The following is a 26,316-nucleotide window of genomic DNA, read 5'->3' on the forward strand; positions in this document are numbered from 1 at the left end:
CTTGATTATGGACCTCCTTCTTTTTTTACTCGGCGGGAATCACTAAGCAATCCAGATAATTAAAGAAAATTGGAGAGCATATACTGATCAGTATACTGATCTACTGAAAAAAAAATTTCCAGATTATTTTTTCAGAGAAATTGAGAATTCTGCTGGGGAGGGGAAAATTGGCATTCAAGGCCTGGCAAGAGGATGGGCTGGAAAAACAACCTTTGCTTTCAGCTGACGTTCTTGAAAGGTCCTACTTTAGGATTACTTCAAACTAGAAATAGAATAGTTCTCATAAAGCCTGAAGTCAGCTTCAGTGCCTCTCCTTCCCTGATTACATCAAGGTGACCAATCCCTATTGTAACTACCTGTAAGTAAAAAATAAATAAACCCTCTCTGCTGGAAGTTAGTATTATTCAGAGTTTCTACACAGTATCTAGCACTCTATAAAAATGATTAGAGTCAGTCTTATCTCTGCCTTAATTTATGCTTTTTTCTAGCAACCCAAATTAGCCTCCAGATAGGCTCCCGAGCCTTGCTTCCTTCTAGTTGCTGAGATATGGCAACACTGATAGTCTCTTTTATTCCTTTTCTACCTTCAAGAAATAAATAATAATCTAAATTATTACCATGAATGACAATACAGAGACTCAAATGACCAAAAACCCAAAGAAAAGAAACAGGTAATGGAGACAAAATACAGATGATCTAGATAGAATGGAGAAGACATACTTTAAAGTAACTGTGATTAATATGTCCAAGAAATTGGGTGACACTTACATGGGGTCCAAGAAAATGGGTGATGCTTCTTCCTCGCTGGGGGCAGTGAGGATGGGTAACTCTAGTGTGACAGGTACAGGGATTTCACCTGGTTTATAACCACCAATGAGACAGATCAGGAAGCTATTAAAGCAGTCCAAAGGGATGCTGGGATGCTTCAGTGCCCAGAACCAGCTGGACAAAGTGGAGCACGATAGCAGAAAAGAGGCCCAGAAAAAGGCCTCCACAGAGGCCAGATGGAAGGACACTATCTATTTGTGGTTGGATGGGGTGCTGTACAGGCCTGAACCAGCTCCACAAGGCATGGAACGATGTCAAACACATCCAGAAGTCCTTTGCCAATGTCAGCAAAGACTGGAAACAGAGCCTCAGTGCCACTCAAGGACATGAAGTATTCAGAGACCCTCAAGAACATCTCAGGCCCCCAGATTGTGGGAACCTGCACAACATGACCTTCACCCATGGCTACTTTGGGAGCATGCAGGGGCTCTCAGATGAGCTGGTCAGGCAGATGTTGATGGTGCTGCAGAATTTGCTGGTCATCATCTCCTGTGACCCCACTTGCTGGTCTCAGTCGTCAGGATTATCAAAAGGAAGAAAAATTGACCAATGTGTATCTGACCAAAAAAGGCAAACTAGCTTTATATCTCCCTAGAGGCCCAAGAATTGCAAGGAGAAATTGGAAACTTGGATGGAAACTTGACTGCTAGAATTGAGGACACACAGGAAGACCCCAGGGAGTCCAAAAAGACGTGGTTCATCTGCCATCTGGAAATCATAAGGAAGTATGTCCTGGATGACCCATCATTGCCACAAACCTAATGGTTGAGTGTTTCCCTCCCCAGTGTGAGATTTTCGGAAGCCATCTGAACGTGTACAACCAGACCCTGAGAACATGGATGCAGGAGCTCAAGTCAGAAGACCTAGAAGCAAATGAGAGCAAGAGCCTTGTTGACATGGGTCTCAAATACCTACACAAGCACAGAGGTGATGGAGAATATGGAGCTGGCCCCGAAGTAGATGTCAATGCCCTGGAACCTTTACTTTCTCCAAACGTGGTCTCTGAGCTGCTCCACAGGTACATGTCACCTCTCACTTCAGACATTATTACCTGGCTGCAAAAAGCACTAGAAACAGACAAGAAGACTACATAAAAGAGACTGATCCTGAAGCTGACCAAAGTGGGTACCACCAGGTGCTTCCAGATGTTTGAACAGATTCGCTCAGATAAGTGAAGACTTGAAAATAAAAGTTTGTTACACAAACTAGTCTGTGCCTTTAGCAAATGGATTCATTTTTAAGTAAATCCAAAGATGAAGTTCAGTTGTATCGAGAACGGCTGAGAAGTCAGCAGTGCCTACACTATGTTCAGTTTATGAGAGCCATGAACAACTACTGTCAGAGCTTTAAAGAATTTATAGTTGGTTTTAAAAGGAAGTATTTCAAAGAATGAAGTGCAAGAGGGCAGATCTCTGAGCCAACCAAACATGGGTGGAATTCAGACACCATTGCAAAGGAGGGCTGCAGGAGCCTGCTTCGGGAGGTCTTCCTGGATTTAGAACAACATCTCAGTGAACTGATGGTAAAGAAGTGTCTGTTAGGTTCAAACACTGTGAATATCATCTGTCTCACTGTGGAAGAATATCTCAATGATTTTTCCAAAAATTAAAAGCCATGTAAAAAGAGGAGGATGACAAGTGGGATCCCCGTGGGCCATCATGCCGAAGCGCATCACATTCTGGAGCATCAGGGAGCGTAGGGAGGGTGCCAAGAGGGTGGTCAGGGAGGCTGGGCAGTTCCACTTCCTGTTTGGGGACGTGGCTTCTGGATATGGTAAAGATACAGGTGAGTACGGTGACACCATCATAGCCACTGCAGAAGTTATTAAGCTCAGTGACCCTTCTCTGCTTCATTTGGATGTCTCGACTGGTTAGCAACACCCAGATTTCACAGATGACCAGGTCAGCATGCTGCTGGTAGAGTGAGGGGACACTGACCTGGCAGGACATGAAGCAGGCCATCTCAAGACCCTGGAACAGAATCCGATGCAGGTGAATCCAAACCACATGCCCATCTTCAAGGAAATCACAGTTGCTGGTAGAACATGGCAATGCTTTTCAAGTAACCTTTGTTTTTTTTTGTTTTTTTTTGTTTTTTTTTATATATATATGAAATTTATTGACAAATTGGTTTCCATACAACACCCAGTGCTCATCCCAAAAGGTGCCCTCCTCAATACCCATCACCCACCCTCCCCTCCCTCCCACCCCCCATCAACCCTCAGTTTGTTCTCAGTTTTTAACAGTCTCTTATGCTTTGGCTCTCTCCCACTAACCTTTGGTTTTTAGCTTTATGTACATTGTTTGCACTCATCATCCCCACCCTCAGAAATATATTAAAGCAAAAGTGACTCTCCAGGGGTCACATTAGATGTTTTAGTCCCTTGTACCTGTCTCTGGTAAGCATATTTGTGAAGTGCCCAGGGACATGGTTTCTTGAAGAACAAGTACTCTTCTGTTCTTCAAGCATTCTCATTTTTGTTGTAAACATCTTTATGAGGCAAGATTCTGATGTGAAATGACTTGTGGTTGATTGTTTATCACAGTGGTGAAAATATATGTGGAGGGGAAAGAGGCCCTGCCTGCATTCACCTCTTGGCCTTTGCTCATTTTTTCATGTAAGACTTCTAAAAACTCTTCTGCTTAATAAAAGAGTCTGAAGTCATTCAGAGAAATGAAAAAGACAAGGAAAGAAAAGCCAGCCATGTATATGTGCTAATAAGAAACAATCCCCAAATAATGTCAAAATTGGTATTAAACTGTATCTATAATCTTTTATATTAACTTCTACCATTTACTATTATTATATTATGATATTTTTTATGTCAATGAATATTATTGGAAAACAAAGAATATTTGAATTTCTATAAAAATGTTTACACACACAAACACACAAGAAAAATTGGGTGACAAGATGGAGAAAGTTACCAGAAAATGATGATCTGTCAAAAATTATTTAAGAAGTATACGAAGTAAAATTGTATGTAAAAGATGGGTTTAACAGATGTTTGGGTAAGAAAGAAGGTAAAATTAGTGACCTGGAAAATCAGTTAGTAGAGAGTTAGGAGGTACTGATGAAATTGGCTACAAAGTCCCCCATTGGGTTAAGTGGGAATATAACATACATCACCACCCCTACCTTGTTCCAGTCTTTTATTGTGGTATTAGTTTCTACAGTTCACTAAGGGATGAGGTATTATTCTTAGTTTACTATCTTGGTAATGAGGGGAATTTCCAGAGGTTTCCACTTAGTGCTTTCTGCCTTAATGACACTCACCTCCATGGGTTCTAGAGTGCCAATGTGTGGATCTTGCCTATTCTCAGTTTGTCTGTTCCAACCATGTATAAAGGAACTGTGGGGAGAGAAAAGCACAGGTTGAATCAAGTTACTAACTAGGCCTGTTGAGAGTTGGGCTCAAGAATCCATTACCTGATCATAGTAAGCCTCCACTATGGGCCACAATGGCATTTTTGGTAGGCCTGAGTATTTCCTTTTTCCCAGAATATAGTCACCCTAGTAAATAGCCTCTTCATGTCCAGAATTAAAGTTTAACTAAAAAAATAGTGAAATAAGCTTCCATATAAATGGAGATATTTAGAGATTTTAAGAATAACTTCTTTCCCAACTTTATTGAGATATATTTGATATATAAAATTGTATGAGTTTAAAGTATATGTGTGCATATATATACATATATATATATTGATGTACGTATGTATTGCAACATGATTACCATAATAAGGTTAATTAACACATGCATCACCTTACAGAGTTACCTTCTTTTTTGTGTGTGGGAATATTTAATACTCTCTCATGCTCTCTCAGCAACTTTCACCTGTATGTTACGCTATGTTTAACTAAAGTCACCATAGTGTACATTAGATCCCCAGAACTTACTTATTCTGGAAGTTTGTACCCGGTGACCACAATCACCCATTTCCCCCATCCCACAGCCCCTGGCAACCACCAATTCACTCCTTGTTTTTATGATTTTTTTTAAGTTTCTGCATAATAGTGAGGTCGTCCAGTATTTGTCTTTGCCGAACTTATTTCACTTAGCATAATGCCCTCATATATGTTGTTACAAATGGCAGGATTTCCTTCTTTCTTATGACCAAACAAGATTCCATTGTATATGTGTACCACATTTTACTTATCCACTCATCTGTCGATGGGCATTTAGGTTGTTTCCATGTCTTGGCTCTCATAAAATGATGCAGCAAACAAGGGGAAGTGCAAATATCTCTCCACTAATCCCTAATCACTAATAAGATAGTGATTTCATTTCCTTTGGCTATATATCCAGAATTGGGATTGCTGAATCATATGGTATTCTATGTTTAAATAGAATTTATCTATTTTGGGGAACTTCCAAACTGTTTTCCATAGTGGCTGCACTAATCTACATCCTTTTTTTTTTTTTCAACGTTTATTTATTTTTGAGACAGAGAGAGACAGAGCATGAAGGGGGGAGGGGCAGAGAGAGAAGGAGACACAGAATCGGAAGCAGGCTCCAGGCTCCCAGCCATCAGCCCAGAGCCCGACACGGGGCTCGAACTCCCGGACCGCGAGATCGTGACCTGGCTGAAATCGGACGCTTAACCGACTGCGCCACCCAGGCGCCCCTAATCTACATCCTTTTATGGTTCCATACAAATGCTAGGATTGTTTCTTCTACCTCTGTAAAAAATGCCATTGGAATTCTGATAAGGACCTTTAGATGGCATGGAAATTTTAACAGTATTAATTATTTCTATTCATGAATATGGAATATCTTCTCATTTATTCATGTCTTCTGCAATTTCTTTCATCAATGGCTTATAGTTTTCAGTCCATTTTTTGAGGCTATTGTAAGTGGGATTTTTTCTTCATTTCTCTTTCAGATGTTAAATTGTTGGTGTAAAGAAATGCAGCTGATTTTTTCCATGTTGATTTTATAACCTGCGATTTTACTGCATTTATTAGCTCCAATAGTTTTTTAGTGGAGTCTTTAGGGATTTTTAAATTTTTTTTTTTCAACGTTTATTTATTTTTGGGACAGAGAGAGACAGAGCATGAACGGGGGAGGGGCAGAGAGAGAGGGAGACACAGAATCGGAAACAGGCTCCAGGCTCTGAGCCATCAGCCCAGAGCCTGACGCGGGGCTCGAACTCACGGACCGCGAGATCGTGACCTGGCTGAAGTCGCCGCTTAACCGACTGCGCCACCCAGGCGCCCCTAGGGATTTTTATATATCAGGTCATGTTGTCTACATACAGGGTCAGTTTTATTTCTTCTTTTTCTTATTTGGATGCCTTTTATTTCTTTGGTTTGCCCATGTGATATAGCTAGGACTTCCAGTACTATGTTGAATAGGAGTGGTGAGAATAGGCTCTCTTGTCTTTTCCTGATCTCAAGAAAAGATTTCAACCTTTCACACTGTTTTGTAGCCTTCAGCCTACAGATCTTTCATCTCTTAGGTTAGACTTATTCCGAGGTATTTTACTGTTTCTGATGCTATCATTAATTAGTTTGTTTTCTTAACTTCCTGTTCAGGCTGTTCATTGTTAGTGTATAGAAATGCAACTGACTTTCACATGTTGATTTTGTATCCCACAACTTTACTGATTTTATTATTAGTTCCAACAGGCTTTTCTACATGTCAGATCATTTCATCTGCAAACAAAGATAACTTTATTTCTAATTTGGATGTCTTTTCTTTCTTTTACCTGTCTAGTTGTTCTGGCTAGCACTTCCAGTACTATGTTGAATAGAAAGTGAGAATGAGCATCTTTGCCTTTTCCTGAGCTTTCCTGAAAACTCTCAGTTTTTCACCATAGAGTATGATGTATGCTATGGACCTTGCATATATAGCTTTCATTACAGTTAGGTAATTTTCTTCTATTCCTTGTTCGTTTTGACAGTTTTTATCATGAAAGGATGTTGAATTTTGTCAAATGCTTTTTCTGCATCTAATGAAAGGATCATGTGGTTTTAATCTTTTATTCTGTTAATGTGGTATATCACATTAATCGATTTGTGTATGCTAAACCATCCTTGCATCCCAAGATAAATCCACTTAGTCATGGTGTATGATGCTTTTAATGTGCTGCTGAATTTGGCTTGCTAGTATTTCGTTGAGGATTTTTTCATCTATGTTCACTGGAGATGTTGGTCTAAAGTTTTCTTTTCTTGCAGTGTCTTTAAGTCTGCCTTTGGTATCAAGGTAATACTGGCCCCAAAAAACAAGTTTGGAAGTGTTCTGTCCTCTTCAGTTCTTTGGAAGAGATTGAGAAGTATTGACACTAATTCTTTTTTCTTTCTTTTGCCTTTAGTTTTTGTTTTTGTTGTTGTTGTTGTTGTTGTTGTTGTTGTTTTGGAGTTGTTTTGTTGGTTTTGTTTTGTTTTTGTCATTTTGGTTTTTAGGGTTTTCTGGGCGGTTTTTGTAGTCGTTGTTCGTTTTTTGTTTCTTCGTTGTTGCTGGTAGAATTTATCAGTGAAGCCATCTGGCCCTGCACTTTTCTTTGTTGGAATTTTTTTGATTACTAATTAAATCTCCCCACCAGTTTTAGGTCTGTTCGCATTTTCTATTTCTTTGACTTAGTCTTAGTTATACGTTTCTAGGAATTTATCTATTTTATCTAGGTTATCCGTACCACATCATCTTGCATTTCAAAATGTTCTTCCATAATCGTTTTTCTTGTTCTACATGTATACCTTAAGAAATTCTTTTAGCAAGTATATGGTGATAAGCTCTCAAAGTTTTTATGTCTCTTTAAATATCTATATCTCATCTTCATTATGGAAAAAACTTTCTTAGGTATAAAATTCTTTGTTGAAAGTTATTTTCTCTAAATACTTTGAAGTTATTATTCCATTGTCTTCTGGCTTACACTGTTATTATTAAGGAGTGTGATGTAATTCCAAATATCTGCTCTTGATGTCTTTCTTAAGACCTTTTATTTGTCTTTGTTTATCCTATTGTAGCCCCAGATGTGAATTGCTTTTTACTTATTTTGCCTAGAATGCATTGTTCTAGTGAGAGTTTTGTTTATAATAGGAAATTTATAGCCATTGTTTCTTTATTTTTTTTATATATATGAAATTTATTGACAAATTGGTTTCCATACAACACCCAGTGCTCATCCCAAAAGGTGCCCTCCTCAATACCCATCACCCACCCTCCCCTCCCTCCCACCCCCCATCAACCCTCAGTTTGTTCTCAGTTTTTAACAGTCTCTTATGCTTTGGCTCTCTCCCACTCTAACCTCTTTTTTTTTTTTTTCCTTCCCCTCCCCCATGGGTTCCTGTTAAGTTTCTCAGGATCCACATAAGAGTGAAACCATATGGTATCTGTCTTTCTCTGTATGGCTTATTTCACTTAGCATCACACTCTCCAGTTCCATCCACGTTGCTACAAAAGGCCATATTTCATTTTTTCTCATTGCCACGTAGTATTCCATTGTGTATATAAACCACAATTTCTTTTTTTTTTTTTTTTTTTTTAAATTTTTTTTTCAACGTTTATTTATTTTTGGGACAGAGAGAGACAGAGCATGAACGGGGGAGGGGCAGAGAGAGAGGGAGACACAGAATCGGAAACAGGCTCCAGGCTCTGAGCCATCAGCCCAGAGCCCGATGCGGGGCTCGAACTCACAGACCGCGAGATCGTGACCTGGCTGAAGTCGGAGGCTTAACCGACTGCGCCACCCAGGCGCCCCAATAAACCACAATTTCTTTATCCATTCATCAGTTGATGGACATTTAGGCTCTTTCCATAATTTGGCTATTGTTGAGAGTGCTGCTATGAACATTGGGGTACAAGTGCCCCTATGTATCAGTACTCCTGTATCCCTTGGATAAATTCCTAGCAGTGCTATTGCTGGGTCATAGGGTAGGTCTATTTTTAATTTTCTGAGGAACCTCCACACTGCTTTCCAGAGGGGCTGCACCAATTTGCATTCCCACCAACAGTGCAAGAGGGTTCCCGTTTCTCCACATCCTCTCCAGCATCTATAGTCTCCTGATTTGTTCATTTTGGCCACTCTGACTGGCATGAGGTGATACCTGAGTGTGGTTTTGATTTGTATTTCCCTGATAAGGAGCGACGCTGAACATCTTTTCATGTGCCTGTTGGCCATCTGGATGTCTTCTTTAGAGAAGTGTCTATTCATGTTTTCTGCCCATTTCTTCACTGGGTTATTTGTTTTTCGGGTGTGGAGTTTGGTGAGCTCTTTATAGATTTTAGATACTAGCCCTTTGTCCGATATGTCATTTGCAAATATCTTTTCCCATTCCGTTGGTTGCCTTTTAGTTTTGTTGGTTGTTTCCTTTGCTGTGCAGAAGCTTTTTATCTTCATAAGGTCCCAGTAATTCACTTTTGCTTTTAATTCCCTTGCCTTTGGGGATGTGTCGAGTAAGAGATTGCTACGGCTGAGGTCAGAGAGGTCTTTTCCTGCTTTCTCCTCTAAGGTTTTGATGGTTTCCTGTCTCACATTTAGGTCCTTTATCCATTTTGAGTTTATTTTTGTAAATGGTGTGAGAAAGTAGTCTAGTTTCAACCTTCTGCATGTTGCTGTCCAGTTCTCCCAGCACCATTTGTTAAAGAGGCTGTCTTTTTTCCATTGGATATTCTTTCCTGCTTTGCCAAAGATGAGTTGGCCATACGTTTGTGGGTCTAGTTCTGGGGTTTCTATTCTATTCCATTGGTCTGTGTGTCTGTTTTTGTGCCAATACCATGCTGTCTTGATGATGACAGCTTTGTAGTAGAGGCTAAAGTCTGGGATTATGATGCCTCCTGCTTTGGTCTTCTTCTTCAAAATTCCTTTGGCTATTCGGGGCCTTTTGTGGTTCCATATGAATTTTAGGATTGCTTGTTCTAGTTTCGAGAAGAATGCTGGTGCAATTTTGATTGGGATTGCATTGAATGTGTAGATAGCTTTGGGTAGTATTGACATTTTAACAATATTTATTTTTCCAATCCATGAGCAGGGAATGTCTTTCCATTTCTTTAAATCTTCTTCAATTACCTTCATAAGCTTTCTGTAGTTTTCAGCATACAGATCCTTTACATCTTTGGTTAGATTGATTCCTAGGTATTTTATGCTTCTTGGTGCAATTAGCCATTGTTTCTTTAGATATTACCCTTCTTCCCTGTTATTATCTATTTCTGGCCCTTACACTAAGACATGACTTCTATATATTATAATGTGTCTTTCATTTTGTTCATTCTATGCAGTACCCTGAGTAGTTCTTTGACTGTATTTTTCACTTTACTAATTGTCTCTTCACCTATTAATAAACTCTATTTAATTCTTCTACTCAGACTTTTAAAAATCCAGCTATTAATGTTTGATTTCTACACATTATAGTTGTATTCTTTTTCAATTCTGTGCATTTAATTTTGATAGTATCCTTTTTAATGTGCATATTTGTGGTTGTATCCTTTAATTTTAGGTTAGCATTTTATACATACAATGCCTGACAATGTTTTGTCAATGTTTTAGTCCTTAGAAATCTAATTTTTGTTTTTTGTTTCTGCTACTTTCATCATCACCTGAATTCTCTGGTGTTGCTGACATTTCATTCAAGCTTATTATTGATCTTAGTCTGTGGAATCATTTGGATCTAATTGTGAAACTTTCTTCGAGAAAGAATTTGTTTCTAACGTTTCCAGTATTTAGAAAGCACCACTGACTGGAATCACTTCAATCCTATCAACCGCTCTTCTCTCCCAACACACACACATACACACACACACACACACACACACACACACACACACCACAATTAGTGCATAATTCCAAGCTCAGCTTTCTACCTCCTGATAGCACCTTTGTAACAGTCATCTATTTAGGTCAATTGCATCCATGCAGGATGTCCAGTATTTGGTCTCAACAATCTGCTGCATTCCTGAATGTAACATATAGATTTTTATTTGTATGTTTGTGTCTCTGTTTTAAGGTGTGGTTGGTGGAGAACTCCTCTATCTCTTATGCAGCCAGCAATGCCTCAACGCATAGTTCCTATGCAAGGTATATTGGTTTTTGTGGTGAAAGGGCCCTTCAGGAACACCTATCAACTGTAATGACAGAAGCAAGAGTTATAGTTTATTTTGGCTAAAAAGCAAATGAGTTGTTTTCATGAGTAGCTCTGATAGACTCTGGCCAAAAGCAGTGCTATGGAGGGGTCAGGTGAAAGTATGACACAGGGATGGTGTAGGTGGAGGCCAGTGAATTCAGTTATCTGTGAATTTCAAAACTATCTGGCATTATGAGGAGTGACAGTTTGAGAGACTAGGAAAGAAAAAAACACTCTTGGCATCTACATGGACCTTCTTATAGAAGGCTTTTGTAGCACAGATAGTGGCTTAGTGACTTCACAAGTCAGATTGAATACTGACTATGTAAAGGGAGCACATACAGCTTATGCCATAAGGTTGTTTATTTGCATCTATAGCTCTGTACATATATAATTCTCACATTGCTGTGTGTTCCAGGTTATTGGTCTCTCCACCATGACTTGAGTGGAATTGATATGGGAGGAGCAAACTAGTGCCTTTGCAGCTAGGAAGAGGCTAAGTTCATGGCACCCTATATCTGGCTGTCTTCCACCACAGCAAGAACTGTTCTATTATTTTGAATTTTTGTTGTCCTGGCTTCTTGGCCTTGCCATAAGTTTCACTTCTATTGTAAAGCTAGAAAACACATGCCCAATAAGCCCTGGAGTTTCCTGAAGGGACCAGAGGCTTGATCTGGGGCAGAAGAAGAAACTCTGACTCCTAACGGGGCCTGTGTAGTTAGAGATTTGATGTAAAAGTCTCCACTGAGAGACATTCAGAAGGTAACATACACTGAAACAGACTTGTCTCTACAAAATTATCAATACTTAGTATTGCTACTGGCATTTGAAATCATGGATCTAAGCAGTAATGTTATCTAAAAAATGTAGATTACAGACACCAAAAATCATATCGGATGTTGTCTACATAGAGGGAGCAGGGCCCTTGATCACAGACATTGCCAGTGGTTACATCATTATTATATTTTGAATAGGTCTAGAAGGCTGGGTCACTTGGTATGGTGGAAGGGGAACGGGGTTACTTAAGGTAATGACTGTTTACCAACCACCATGGAAGTATTGTAGCAAACAGTATCGCCAGACAAGTACATACTAGCCACATATCAGCTCTGGTTCTAAGAAATCTAAGGTACTTGCCATTCATTTAGAACAAAACTTTCCAGTCTGTTAACTGTTAAACACTAGACCGGTTCTTTTTTTTTTTTTTTTTTTTTTTTTGAGAGGCTTCTCTAGAAGTCTCTATCACTTTCCAGATGACATATGGGATATTTATTTCATCATGTGGCTGAGATTTTTTTGAGAGTCCTCATAATTTTTTCCGTCAAAGTAATTGCCAGTTGTTTGACTTATTTCCTTACTCCCAGTCATTTCAACTCATTCCAGTTGGCCTTCCTGCCAGATGACACCCTAGAAACAATTCTTCTCAAGGTCCCAAGTGACCCGCATGTTATTCAGTAGAGGGGCTAACTTCCTGTTTCATTTCATAAGATCTCTCAGCATCATTTTACATAGATTATCATTGTCTTCTGAAAACCCCTTCTTCACTTTTATGACACCTCACTCCCTGGGCTTTCTGCCTTTTCCACTGGTCACTCCTTCCAGGCATATTGAATAGGTCCCATTATCTACTCCTTCGTGTAGGAAAGTTGCAGCACTCAAACCTAAGCTGCTTCATCTTCCCTATGTTTATTACCTTCCCTAGTAACCTCATTCAAGTCTCTAACTTTAAAGATCTTGACAACTTTAAAATTTGTATCTTCAACCCATCTGTATGTCTTGAGTCCCATGCATCTATTAATTTCAACACGAGGATGTCTGATAGTATGTGAACTTTAATATGGCCAAGAGAAAACTACTGATTCTACCATTCCCTTGGCCCCAGTCCTTTCTTTTTGCATGGGACTGCAACTCAGTTCACTCCACCCACATGTACCCAGTTGCTCAGGCCAAATGAGGAAGGCCTTATCCTCACCTCTCCTTTCCTCCAATCTATATCCAATCCATCAGCAAGTTCTGTCACTTCTACCTCTAAAACATGTCTTGGTTTCATCTACTCATTGCCCCCCTGTTGCCACCACCTAGGTCCTCACTTCACAATGTTTCCTGGCCTCCTAAGAGATCTTATTTGAAGTAAATTTGTTTTAAGTGAGATCTTTTTAAAAGACTCATTGCCCCATTCACTGCTTTGTTTTCAACACTTAGACTAGCGGTTCATACACATTAGGTGCTGAATGGATATTAGATGGAGAAATTAATAATAAACATGAGATTTCATACCAAAGGAATAGCTTTCCCTAGCTTTACAAAAATCTCACTTCATTCACAAATGAATTTATAATTTGTTGTGGGAACATATGTCCTGAAGTTTGATACCACTAAAGGCATGAGCAAAAGCAGTTCAGAAGAACAGAAACTCATTGTTTTGTTGCTGCCAAAGATGTTCTGGGTCTGGGCATCTGCACACATGGGCTTCTAACCTGAGGCTCAGAGGAAGTCTTCGTAACTCGCTGCTTGAAGTTCATACCCCAAGAAGTCTGGAAAGAATTGTTTTTTTAAAAATGTTCTTCTGGGGGCGCCTGGGTGGCTCAGTCAGTTAAACGTCCCACTTCAGCTCAGGCCATGATCACACGGCTGGTGAGGTGGAGCCCCACGTCGGGCTCTGCGCTGACAGCTCAGAGCCTGGAACCTGTGTCAGATTCTGTGTCCCCCTCTCTCTCTGCCCCTCCCCTGCTCATGCTCTGTCTCTCTCTGTCTCTCTCTGTCTCTCTCTCAAAAATAAACATTATAAATAAATAAATAAATGTCTTCAAGAAGTGTGTCCTTTTGTAATCCATGCATTTAGAGTAGATTACTAAAAGCTCCACAGTTAAGAGAACCTACCACTTTCTTAAGTCACTCCAGCATTTCCCAGATGCCCTTCTCACTGCATTCTCATCTTACTCTTGCCTCTTAATAACCCACCAAACAAAACAACCTCATAAACCCTCGTTAGGCAAACGTTGTCTTCCTCCTGGGGGGAAAGAAAGTCTAAGCACCAGTTATGTGTGAAATGTAGGATGAAGAAAAGAATCTGGTTTTAAAGGTAGAGAGGCCAGTCTCCAGGTCTGGCTCTGCTGATTTGTCTGGCATGAATTTGGAGAAGTGGCCTAACTCTCAGAACATTTTTTGACCCAAGAGAGGTTGCTAATAATGACTCCCTGACAAGGTGCTTGTGAGGTATAGGCATATTCTCTCTGGGACAGTGTCCATAAGTAAAGTGCAGGCCCCGTGCCTGGAGCTGGTTGGTGTTTGGAGGCTGCTTTGTTCTGGATCTTCCCTCCAAGGGCTCTATTTTGCTGTCTATCAATCAACTGTTACTCGTGCCCAGTGGCAGAACATGCCCCTCCCAGGATTCAGACAACGTGAGGACAGTAAGAACTGGAGGAATCCTGAGAAAGTTGTAAAAAGGCTCACTCGTTAAATGAAACGTGGCTGAGCGGAGTAAGTCACACCGGAGATAATTAACATTTCAGAATGAATTAATAGACGGAGGTGGATGGTTTTCCTTCATCATTTACCGACTAGATAAATCTGGCCACATCTTTCATTAGTTTGCTGTACTTTGCCAGGGAGACACTCTTGGATTTGCAAGATAGTGCGCAGACGTGTGCTGCACAGACACGTGCTGCAATGCCAAAGGAGTAGAAAGCAAGCAGGGATGGGGGTCAAGGGGAGGAGTCGTGAGTTTGGGGAAAGCAGAGATTTGATTCTGAAGAGCAAACCGTTACTGGGTCAGGGCGGCTTTTGCATAATTCTATTATCTCCAGGAAGAGGAGAAATAATCATATTAGGTGTGTGCGATACTGCTCAGCGTGGCTTGTCTTACCTTACTTTTGAAGTCAGACAGGTTTAAATGCTTTGTGTGAGTTGTTCAGAAGGCACCCAATCTAAAAGGCAGGTGCTGCCAGAGCAGAGCAGGGAAGTTTTTGATGTTGACAACGACATAGATTCTTGCGCAGAAAGGAGTAATCCATTCGGTCACAGTTACAAAAAAGTTCCATGTGTGCTGCTTTGGGGAACAGAGGCAGTGCCATCTGGGAGGGTGGCTTTCAGGCAGGCCAGCTGCAGGGCGTCAGCATGTGGTGAGCCAGTCCATGAGCAAGGGCATCCCTTTATCCAGTCCCCCCGTCCTCCATGTTGAGAAGTGGGCATTCCCATGAGCAGCTGCATGGCATTGCTGTGGACATCAGCTCCACCTCACCTTCTGTTTACGGAGTCTGGGCATCTCGTCAGTTTGCATTTGGTTTCTGCATGCCATTGCTCCTCTCTGAGGTCCAGCACAGTCTGTAGCAAGGCCCGGGCCCATCTGGGGCTCAGCTGATTCCAGGTGAGGCTTGTCAGAGGCCTCCCCCACAATGGGCCAGACATGGGCAGGGAAGCATTTTCACTTGCTCCCCACCATAGAGTGTGGGAAGGAAACAAGAGCTGTGGTCTTGTGAAATGTAGTGGTGAACATTTCTTCCCAGCTCCAGGGATGTTCGTAGCTTGAAACCGGCCATAGTGGGAGTACTTGCACCATGGGAATCATCAAACTCTGCAAATAGGGGTTTTTGTTTTTACCGTTTGAGGGCTGGTTGTTAAACACTTGCCAGCACAATGCTGGATGAGGTGCAAGGAGCAGAACGTGGGAGCCTGGATTTCAAAGTCCTTAATTACCCCCCTATCCCCTATCATAGAGCCTTGCTCAAATGTCTCAGCCGAACCTCCCCTGTATAGTTTGACAACTGCTTCCGGCAGTGGCCAGCCACAGAAGGTTTTGTGTGTGTTTTTATTTTCAATCATATTTGTATCTTAGAAAGGTAACCCTGACCACAGTGTGTTGGGTAGACTGAAAGGGTATAAAATCAGAGATAACATCAGAGGCAAAAGAATCCGATGGTAATCTAATTGCCTTTGTCCATATAAAAGATGATGAGACCTGAACTAAGGCAGGAGCAGTGAATAGGAGAAGCGAGGACAGATATAACGAATAAATCGTAGAGAAACGGAGTCGGCAGGACTTATCGATCGATTGGGTGTCGGGATGAGAAAAAGAAGAGTAGACGACAATATCCAGGTTGCACACGATCTCACCATTCACTAAGACAGACTTTGGTGGAAAACCGATGACTTATGTTTAGAACCAGCAGAGATGCCTGGGAGGCAGGTAGAGGGGGCCGAAGCTCAGAGGAGCAGAGTTGATCAGAATGCGTTTTGACAGTCAGCAGATGGTGTCAGGTGACAGGGGTGATCAGGGGCCATTTAGGGACAGTATGAAGTGAGAAGAGGCCCAAGGAATAAACACAAATGGAAAACACAACATTTAACACTACACACAGTGAAGTAAGAGTCAACAGAGGACAGGAGCGAGATTGGTCAGTGGAGTAGTGGAGAGAGGACAGAAGCAAAGAAGGAAGAGAGAACTGGATGGTCATTAATGTGAAATTTGGGGTCAAGATAAAGAAATATGACATCAAATGAAGAATGTATCAGGTTTAGCTGGGAAGATTGTTAGAGCCTTTTGCCACAACAGCGTCTGGGCATGCAGGGACAGAGGAAGCCAGACCGCAGGTGTTTGAAGAACAAGGGAGAAGAGGATGGAAATAATAGAAAACAAGCGAAGAAGCAAGCATTCTGGGCTTGGGAGGTAAGAAAGGGCAAGGAGATGCAGGATCAAGGGAGGACTTTATTTTTAAGATAGACAACAGACTTGATCATAATTTTACACTACACAGAAGGGACCAATTGAGATGAAGTCACCGATCTGGGAAGGAGGAAGGGAGTCCCAGATGCAGGAAGGTCCCAGCTGAGACAGGAGGGTCGGGCAAGAGCACAGGTGGAAGGAAGGACCTTAATGAGAGACATAACATCTCTTCCTGCAAGACCAGAAGGATGGGTTCAAGAATAAATGCAAACATAGCTTTCCGATTGCTGGAACTTGAGGGAGCTTGTACCTAATATTCTGTTTTCTCTTGTTCGGAATAAGCACTGTGGGGAATGGGGGATTTTAAGCATACATTACACTTTAATGCTTTAATACAGAGGTATAATTACATTCCAGAGTTTTTGTTTGTTTTTGGTGCAGTTTGTGCCTCCAGAGCATCTGCACTCTGGCAGACATAATAGCACATCTCACACCACGTCACTGTTGCTCATTTGATCACCTGCCTTTCCATGTTGCAATAAACCTAGACGGAGGAGGAACAGTACTTGTAGCCTAGCAGAGTGCCTGAAGTATAATGGGTGATTAACAAATATTTGTTCACGGGTGAATGAGTAAATGAGTACTTATCGGCATTAGCCCAATATTCCCAACTGAACTGTAAACTCCGCTGGGTCATAAATTTGGGCGGGCCTCAGCATTTTCAGTATACAGGAGCTGCACAATCAGGATGAATTGAAATGAACTGGGCTGCTTCAAGACCAAAGTGTCGATGTGAAAGTGAGTGAAGAAGGTCATTCCAAGGGAGAAGCTCGCAATGAAATGACGGAGGAGGAATGGAATGCAAACCTAACTAAACCTATAGAAGAAAGTATCACTTCCTCCTCCTAACAGCTTCCAGTTATTCGTTTTTTACCAGTTCTAGGGGAAGTATCCTTTGAGCATCCCAGTGTGTAATGTCTTCTATTTCTTGAGGGGATCAGTGGGTCATACAGGATTACCATGATCTCTCACCCATCCTGTTCTCTGGCTTCTTGGACCTAAATCCCCATAGTCTAGAAACTGACGCCCAGAGAAGGTAAACAATTAGTGTCAGATATGTCCCTGAGTTGTGGTTTTTCTGGTTCTAAAGCTGTGCTCCCCTGCACTGATGGAGAGAAACCCTTCAGACAGGCAGTAAGAGGCAACTCCTCTCTGCGCTGCTCGGAGGTGTCCCGTAGCAAATGATAGTGGCAGGGAAATGTCTTAATATAGCGTGGTGTTTAGCATAATTGATGTTCAGATGCACTGTTGGTAGAAACAAGCCCAGTTAATTGGTCTCTCAACCTACATTAGCTCTTGCATTGCAGCCAATTAGGCGGGGGCCAGAGGGCCCTCTGCTCGGCCATTAGAGCCCTCCATGCTGAGGCTGGGAAGGTGCTGGCAGTTGGGCGGCAGAGACGGTATAAATGACCATGATGAACTGCGTGTACATCTGCACCACAGCCGGAGCCATCTGTCCGCTTAGGAATGCAAGACCTTAACGACCAATCTTAAAGGTGAAAAAGAAGGAAGATAGCATTCAGGAGAGGAAAACCGGGGCTCTCCCGAGGGGTGCGTGCCAGAAGACTCTCAGAAGCGCATGGACTGAAGGGTATAAACCTAATACTACTCCTACAGCAATATTCCTAATGAACTAAACGCCCGTCTCCGTTCTCAGAGCCTGTGTTGTTGGAAATAGCCTGGATGCATTTCAGGGAGACACTGGAGGACTGCCGCTCAAAGTGAGGTCTGCAGACCAGCGGCATCACTGCCATTCGGTCAGGTGTTAGGGATGCAGATCGCGGGCCCGCTCCCGACCGGCTGGACTGAAATCTGTGTTGTAACAAGATGCCCAGGTGTTCTGTAGGCCCGTTAAAGTCTGAGAAGCTGTAGGCCAGGGGTCAGCCAACACGTTTTATTGGAACACAGGGCGTCCATTCATTTGCCTCTTGATTATTCTGCTTTCACCCGACGACAGGGCCGAGCGGTTGCAACAGAGACCTAATGTCCCGCAAGCCTAAAGCATTTACCCTCCGGCTCTTTACGGGAAGAGCCGGCAGACCCCTGCTCCAGGCAGGAATCTCTGTAACCTGCCCATGTGGCTAACATGCCTGTCAGCCCTTGGAGGGCAAGTTAGTACCAGATATGAATTTGCTGTTTAAATACTGTGGTGGACATTATAGGCAGATGGAGCGATATATGTTAGATGACATTGATCTCAATTCTGGGAGCTTAGGAGTTTTCTAAGTTTACACAGACACTTCAGCAAAAAGTGGCAAAAGCTTTAAACTTTCTGCTACCTTGACGGAGTCAGATGGCTCTTTCACTCCCTCAGTCACCCAGAGAATAAAGGAAAAAAATGATAATCTGGTACTTGTAATAAAACAGTCACCACATTTCTCTGTCGCATCCTTGATAGCATATTCATTGTGACTGGAAGTATTAACTTTTTTCCAAATACACCAAGATGTAGCTTTGACTTTATGCCAGTGTTTGGGGATCATTTTATACCCAACGAATTACCCAAAGAGACAGCATTCTCCCCGTCTTGATTTTCACCAGGGCAAAATGTTAAAACAGGTGTGACTGCTCTGCTTTATATATAGCAAAAGGATTGCTGAAAATGTGCATTCCTTAGTGCATGCCATAAAAGAGCTTATGCAAAGACCCACAGAGGACTTCAGTGACTAATGGGGAGGAAGGGGCCTGCTAAGCCAACATTACTGGAATCGCCAAGGTATTTTGATAGGAGATCCTGGCCAGGAGCTTCTAGACTTGCACTTGCAAGAGTATTAAAGAAGCACCTCATTGTGTGTTTTAAACCCTTGGAGTTTTCCTGAACTTGTGCTTTCCAAGTCTGTCCCCGTCTCTGTCCCTGTCTCTGTCTCTCTCCTACACACACGCGCGCACACGCATGCACGCGTGCGCACACATCCCGATATATGCTGGGCTGCAGCCCCAGACTCCAGACGCGTGCATCCATCATAATTGCAGCACTGCCAGCAGTCATGTAACTGCTTAAAGACCTCAACAGCCTTCTGGCACTTAAAGGGAAAAAGAAAAAAAAAAAAACCCATCTAATTAATCACAGGTGAAACAGCTTGGACTGTCTCCAAAAGCCCCAGAATTTACTGCCAAGCTTTGATGCTAATTTTCTTTCTAAGTAACCCCCTAAAGAAATTTACGATTAGGTAATTAAAGTAATGAATAAAGAGATACTTAGGTGGAGAGAAAGGAGGAGAGGGAAAAGTCTATTATTTCCATCCTGCAATAAACGCATCTGGGCATGCGTCATTTGTGAACCCCAGCGTAAAGGTCCCCGAGTGGCTTTCTCCTGAAGAATATTTTGAAAATCAATATTTGAAAGACCAAAATGAGGCGTATAAATGAAGTTGGTATCAGGTCACTCTTGCTAGGGCCCGTAAGACAGAGAAGGGAAGGAGGAAGGAGGAGGGCTGCCTTTCTGCCAGATACTCTTGACTATTTTTTAATGCCACAGCTTATACCCTACAGGGAGGTTGGTGATGCTTTCTCCCTGTGAGCCAATCGGCTATAGCATCACTGGGTTGGATTTAGGGATCTCACTGTCCTCATGTCCCCCATGCCTCCACTGGGACAGATCTGGATTTCTGGGTTTAATTGGTTGGAAAAAAATTGCTCCAATCTTTTGTTCAGCAAGTATTCAGAGGAGGGCTTTGGATTTTATCACCCCAGCCCTGATCCTTTCGTCTGTCTCTGACACTCAATATTGGAACACCCCAGGAATGGGAGTTTTAGTTAATTGGCTACTTAGGTTTCGGAATTAAACAGAAATACTCCTTATTGAAACGATGAATTAAACAAGTTTCTGCTAAACTCCAAAGTGCCTAAGGCTTCAATCCTTGGTGTAAAACCTTGCTATCAACTATTTTTCTGTGTTAATAAATATAGTGTAATAAGCATAATGCTTTTTTAAATAATTCAGGATCTTGAATTTTTGATTGAAAAACTCTATGCTCTGATTTATGTCTACCTTCGAGACAGTTTATAAGCTTCTTGCAAGCAAAGATCTGAGGAGACCCCCATTTTGTCTCCTCCCCAAGTCTAGGAAAGAGTGAGTACTAATTGTACCATAGGTTTATATAAAGAAGGTATTGGGGCACCCGGGGTGGCTCAATCGGTTAAATGACCGACTCTAAGGTCATGATCTCCCAGTTCGTGGGTTTGAGCCCCGCATTGGAGCCTCCATGGGATTCTCTCTCATTCCCTTTCTCTCTGCCCCTCCCCCACTCACTCTTTCTCTCAAAATAAACTAAACAAAGAAAAAGAAAAAGGAAAAGAAAAGGTATAGGAGATTGTACTGAGTAAATACTGACTCAAAGATACACCCTGGAAATTTAGTTCTTGTTTTTTAAATGAAGTTACCATATGAATTTATTTGTTTACTTTTTCCCCTCCTGAAAGGGGAACGCTGAAAATAATGGAATCCGAATTTTGATTTGAAAGTGAGGTTAGAGATTTTATGGTCTTAAGCTTCACTTCAGAGCTGAGAGGACTGAGGCTCAGAGAGGTGACTTGGTTTGGCAAAGATGCACAGCCACCTCGTGGGTGGGTGTTTATAATTACGGACTCGGACTCAGAAGCAGGATATATTTGCATTTGTAAACTGCTCTGCTACTTTCCAACCGTGGACTGGGAGGAACGGCTTGCTTTCTGGGCTTCCTTTTCTGACCTACAAAATGAAAACAGTAACATTCTTGAGTTACAATAAGGAATAAATGAGCTGTTAATACTAGTAAGATGCTTAACATCATGCAAACACTAGAAACGACTTAGCTCTTCTTCGATTTATTGATTGATTGATTGATTGGTTGGTTGAGTGATTTTAATTGTTATATATTTAATTGCAATTTTATTTTTATCGAATGGATTCCTTTTCATTATTCACAACGCCTTGCTGCCTTCCAAGGGAGGTAGAGTCATGGTCTAAGGTGGCTCTTTGTTGTCTCAAGGCTAGATGGGGGTGTATGTTTCTGTTTCGGGGGAACTGGACCACAGCTCAGTTGCTTTGTGTAAGAAAGAGCCACACATTTGAGAGCCCTCCAGTTCAGAGCGCCATCTTCTTCCCAGCCAATAAGTTCTGAGCTTCATTCCTAATGGAGGAGTGGGAGATCTCTCCCCCCAGAGAAAGCACTTTCAGGACATGAGTGAACCAAAGAAGAGAGGTGGAGGGCAGGACTGGAGATCATCCCGGGATTTGGGTTTCTTCCTGGTCCTCCTGATTCAGCCAAGGATCGAAGGTCACCATCTACTCACACACCCATCTCCCTGTTGTGTCCCCCAAGCCCTCAGAGGCCCAGGGCCCCATTTTCCTCTGAGCATCTACCTACAAGGCCAGGGAAGTGGGGGAATCCCGCCAAATGGGAATTAAAAATGACAAAACAGCTGATTAGATCTGAGGTGACAAGAATGAGAAATAAAAGCCATTAGAGCCCATTTGCAACGTGCCCTCCGAGAGTCAAGTTTCAAGGTGTTCCTCGGAAGATTATTAATGGCATGACAGTGTTTTCCGTGCAGGGATCTGATACGTGAAATAACACCAATGTACGCACATCGCATTCTAGATGGTAAGAGGGGCCTGCCCTCATTTATTTAGTTGCACAGATTTGAAGAGACACCGTAATTTGGCTGTCAGGACCAGGGCTAGTGTAAGCCCCCAGTGCTTGGAGACACAGATTTCCACAGCAAATGGCTTTCTTCTATAGCAGGGCTGGGCAAACTATGGCCCATGGGCTAAACCTGGTCGGCTGCCTAATTTTTTTAAGGGCAATGAGCAAGGAATGGTTTTTACAGTTGAAAATGGTTTTAAAATATCTAAAGAAGAATACATTATGACCTATGGAAACTTTATGAAGTTCAACTGCGAGTGTCCATAAGTGAAGGGTATTTTGGAATATAGTCACACTCATTCATCTACGTGTAATCTATGGTTGCTTTTGGGCTATAATGGCAGAGCTGAGTAGTTGTGACAGAGACTCTGTGGCCTGGAAGCCTAAATTAGTTACTGTCTAGGCCTTTCTAGAAAAGTTTTCCAACCCCTATTCTATAGGATTTCTCGGCCAAACTCCTTTACTTTGGAAACATAAAAAGAGTCATCACTTAGCAAAATACTATAAAGGTTTTCTTTAGAAGAATATAGCTTCACTTTCTGAATGTTTATTTATTTATTTTGAGAGAGAAAAAGAGAGAGCGCACAAGGAAGGGGCAGAGAGAAGGGGGAGAGAGATAGATTCCCAAGGAGGCTCCACACTGTCAGGGTAGAGCCTGACTTGGGGCTCCATCTCACGAACCATGAGATCATGACCTGAGCTGAAACCAAGAATCAGACACTTAACCAACTGCGCCCCTACAAAACTAGGTGCCCCTATAAAGCTTCACTTTAGAGTCACAGCATGGAAATCAGTTTATCCACCCCTCCCAGAAGCAACCACCCAACCCTGAGAGCAAGAAGTTTCAGGTTCCTTTAAAAGTTGCTGGGGTTGGGGCGCCTGGGTGGCGCAGTCGGTTAAGCGTCCGACTTCAGCCAGGTCACGATCTCGCGGTCCGTGAGTTCGAGCCCCGCGTCGGGCTCTGGGCTGATGGCTCAGAGCCTGGAGCCTGTTTCCGATTCTGTGTCTCCCTCTCTCTCTGCCCCTCCCCCGTTCATACTCTGTCTCTCTCTGTCCCAAAAATAAATAAACGTTGAAAAAAAAAATTAAAAAAAAAAAAAAAGTTGCTGGGGTTGAGGCTCACCAGGCCTGTGGCCATTCAGACACACAGGAAGGCAGCAGTCCCAAAAGGCAATGGAGACATCCTTCAGAAGTCCTCTCCAAGCTGTTGATCAGGAATTTCCTGTAACTGGAGCCCTCCCTTGTTTTACTTTCATCTGTCGAAGGTAAGTGGGGGCCCAGAGAAGACGTAAATCCTAACAAGCTGTGCGTCCATCTTCGGGTCGTCATGCTTTCCTATCTCATTCCTATGCCTGGACTCTTTTGCAAGGGCATTTCTCTCCTCAAAAACAACGACGGCCCTCAAACGGCACCACCAAGGCACTTGTCATCCTACGGTCTCAGAGAGCTTACAAAATCTTTTCCCAGTCAGTTTTCATTAGTGAGAGGAAACGTGGTGATCCTGAGGTGGAGAAAGACGTTGCTGCTGTTTGGAGGACAGAACGGATGAAGGTCGACGGTGAAGAGCACGAGCAACACCAGCCCCTGCGCCTCCGACACCACATCTCCACAGGGTCAGTCCCGAAGCCCTTCCATCAAAGACATGTTCGGCAGAGCTGGCAGCTGCCAGTGACCAGTGAGCTGATCGTCCGAGAAGACAGATGTGTTTAGTGTTCCTAAATACTACAGGGGAAAAGATAGGACATGTCAAAAAGGAGGGGCACACAAAACAAAGGGGACTTGTGAGGGCACACCGCCTGGGCAACTTAATGGATTGGGATTGGAACTGAGTGAAAAATGGGGTTAAATTGCACGAGTCAGAGGGGGGAATTGATGGAAATTTTGTGTTGAGAACATCCTTAAAAACTGAGTTATTTAATACCTTCATGATCGTGAATTGGTGGCAGAGCCCATCCCCTGACTTCCTAAAGGAATGCTCCTTCAAGAAAATAAAGAACAGACAAAGGACCTTTAGCCAGTGCCTCAGTTGCTTGAGGTGAGAAGTTTTGGACTTTATGACTGTTGAAACATAAAGTGCTTCGGAGGTAGCCCTGTCTTTGGTGAACTGGAGGGAGGAAAAAGAGAGGGATTTTGAATGCTGCTCTTTTGTCAGGAGAGACAAAATTTGGACAATCTCACCCTCAGACTAAGGGAACCACGACAGCTTTGGTTGTTAAGGCTCCTCTGCAGGATAAACAGTCTCTAGATTGAATTGTGCAAGGCAGGTCAAGTGCCCCCCAAGAGGACCCTGCACCTAATGCGGGAGTTGGATCATCAAAATTACTTCTCTTCCTCTTTAGTTTTTAGAAATGCTTGCCTAGAGATCATCCCAGTAATTTTTCTTCTCCTTTCCATAGTGCAGCATCTCTTCTCGATGGATGCTGAAGTTTCTTTCCATCAAATTTAGAAGGACAAAAAAAAAAAACCCCAACTTGTTTTGAACGGTGACCTCATAAAGGTAGATGGGAGAGAAAGTGTGGGATTAATTTAAATGACTTCAAAGCATCTTTTGTGTTTTCTCTCGATTTCCATCTTTTTAAAATGCATCCCTCAGTGATAAGCAGGTGCTGTCACATCCAACTGGATAGGAATTGTGAGACACTCAAATTAATGGTCTTGCAAAAAAAGTAGGTCATATAGGAAGCTGGCAGAAATGGCATCTGAAAGCAGGAACCGTGACATAATGTACCCAACTCACGAATAATATCACAGTTGCCTCAGAGCATCACAGGGAGACAGAGGCCCTCTGAGCAGGGACTTCACTGTAAATAGTGCTCCCCGTGCCTCCCTCTGGGGGTTGCCCAATAGATAACCTACTGGAGGCTGGAATGTCACCTGAGGAGGTCCCTGCCTCGGGTGCTCTGTACAGTTCTGCAGATGCCGTCAAGTTCCTGTCCTCTGAAAAATGCTGAGGATCCTTCATGTCAGTGGGTTATGTCCAGAGCTTCAGGGCAAGTTTCCTAATAATTGAGACCCCTGCCGTTTCTTCCACCTGGCCATCCGGCCAATAGAAGGGCAGCTGCACCAGAGGCTTGGTAGTAGGCATGCCGTTCTGCTTATTGCCTTCCAAATGGCCAGAATGAATCTTCCAAGAGGCACAGGACCATCTCTAGCCCAGAAGATATCAACAGATGCATCAAGGTGAGAACAATTGCTCTACTTAGGTATTAATGTATACTTCTGTATATGGAAGGCAGCTACCCTTCCTCATGGAGCCATGAATGTGTACACGTTGTATAGGGTAGCTACCCTTCAGGAGAAAAAAAAAAAAAACAACAAACCAACCACTAATTGGCAGTGTGCAATTGTTATAATTAAAAGCCTCTTTGACTAGAACAAAGTTTATTCCTGTTGAAACTCAGAAGAGGAAAAGGTGGCTGCGAGTTTCACCCGAGAAATGTCAGCAGGTTCCAACTCGCCTTCCTTCTCTGTTCTATTCTGACAGTCTCGGGAAGCCTGAAACCCCTTTGACACTCACCACAATGATGACAGATCCTCCCTGAAGACTCTACAGCCGCAAACAAACGCATTGTTCTCCTTGTCAACCCACTATTGAAAGGTGATGCACAGCCGAGCTGCGATTGGCCTCATTTGTTAGTGTTAGCAAGCGTGAGGCTGAAGCTCATTACCCTGAGAAAAGCGAAAGCCAAGAACAAGTTCCTGAAATCAGGCTGCAGGATCAGGGACCTGTCAGCAAGCCTGGAGTATGAATGTGCCACCCTGGCTGGTGACTGAGGCCTGCTTGTCCCTCCCCGCACTCCTTCCCACTCCCACCTTCAACAGCCCGTCTCCAGAAAGTGCCATGGCAGGGGAGTTTTTGATCCAGAACATGGATATTCAGCTTTTCAGCCCAGTTTTCTTTTTCATCGTATATACTGCCTCCCCACGGAGCAAGGAGACCCAGTGACTGTAACTTTCAGGAGCACTTTGGACCTGTGGCCTGGTCCCTTTGCGGCAAAGTCTCACCCATGTCAGCATCACACACACGATGGCATTCTATAGTGTGCACTGGCAGTCACTCTTTATTAGACTTTGACCCCC

General features: G+C 42.7%; 1 pseudogene; it reads left to right on the top strand.

Annotated features, from left to right (window-relative positions):
• The first annotated feature begins 1,033 nt into the window (after window positions 1-1,033).
• LOC124521198 (exocyst complex component 3-like) lies at window positions 1,034-26,010 on the top strand (annotated as a pseudogene).
• The last annotated feature ends 306 nt before the right edge of the window (window positions 26,011-26,316 follow it).

The sequence above is a fragment of the Lynx rufus genome, unplaced genomic scaffold (assembly GCF_022079265.1).
Source record: "Lynx rufus isolate CCGP_SWC_20201006 ecotype Redwood Valley unplaced genomic scaffold, mLynRuf1.p SCAF_3, whole genome shotgun sequence".
NCBI classification, from domain to species: Eukaryota; Metazoa; Chordata; class Mammalia; order Carnivora; family Felidae; genus Lynx; species Lynx rufus.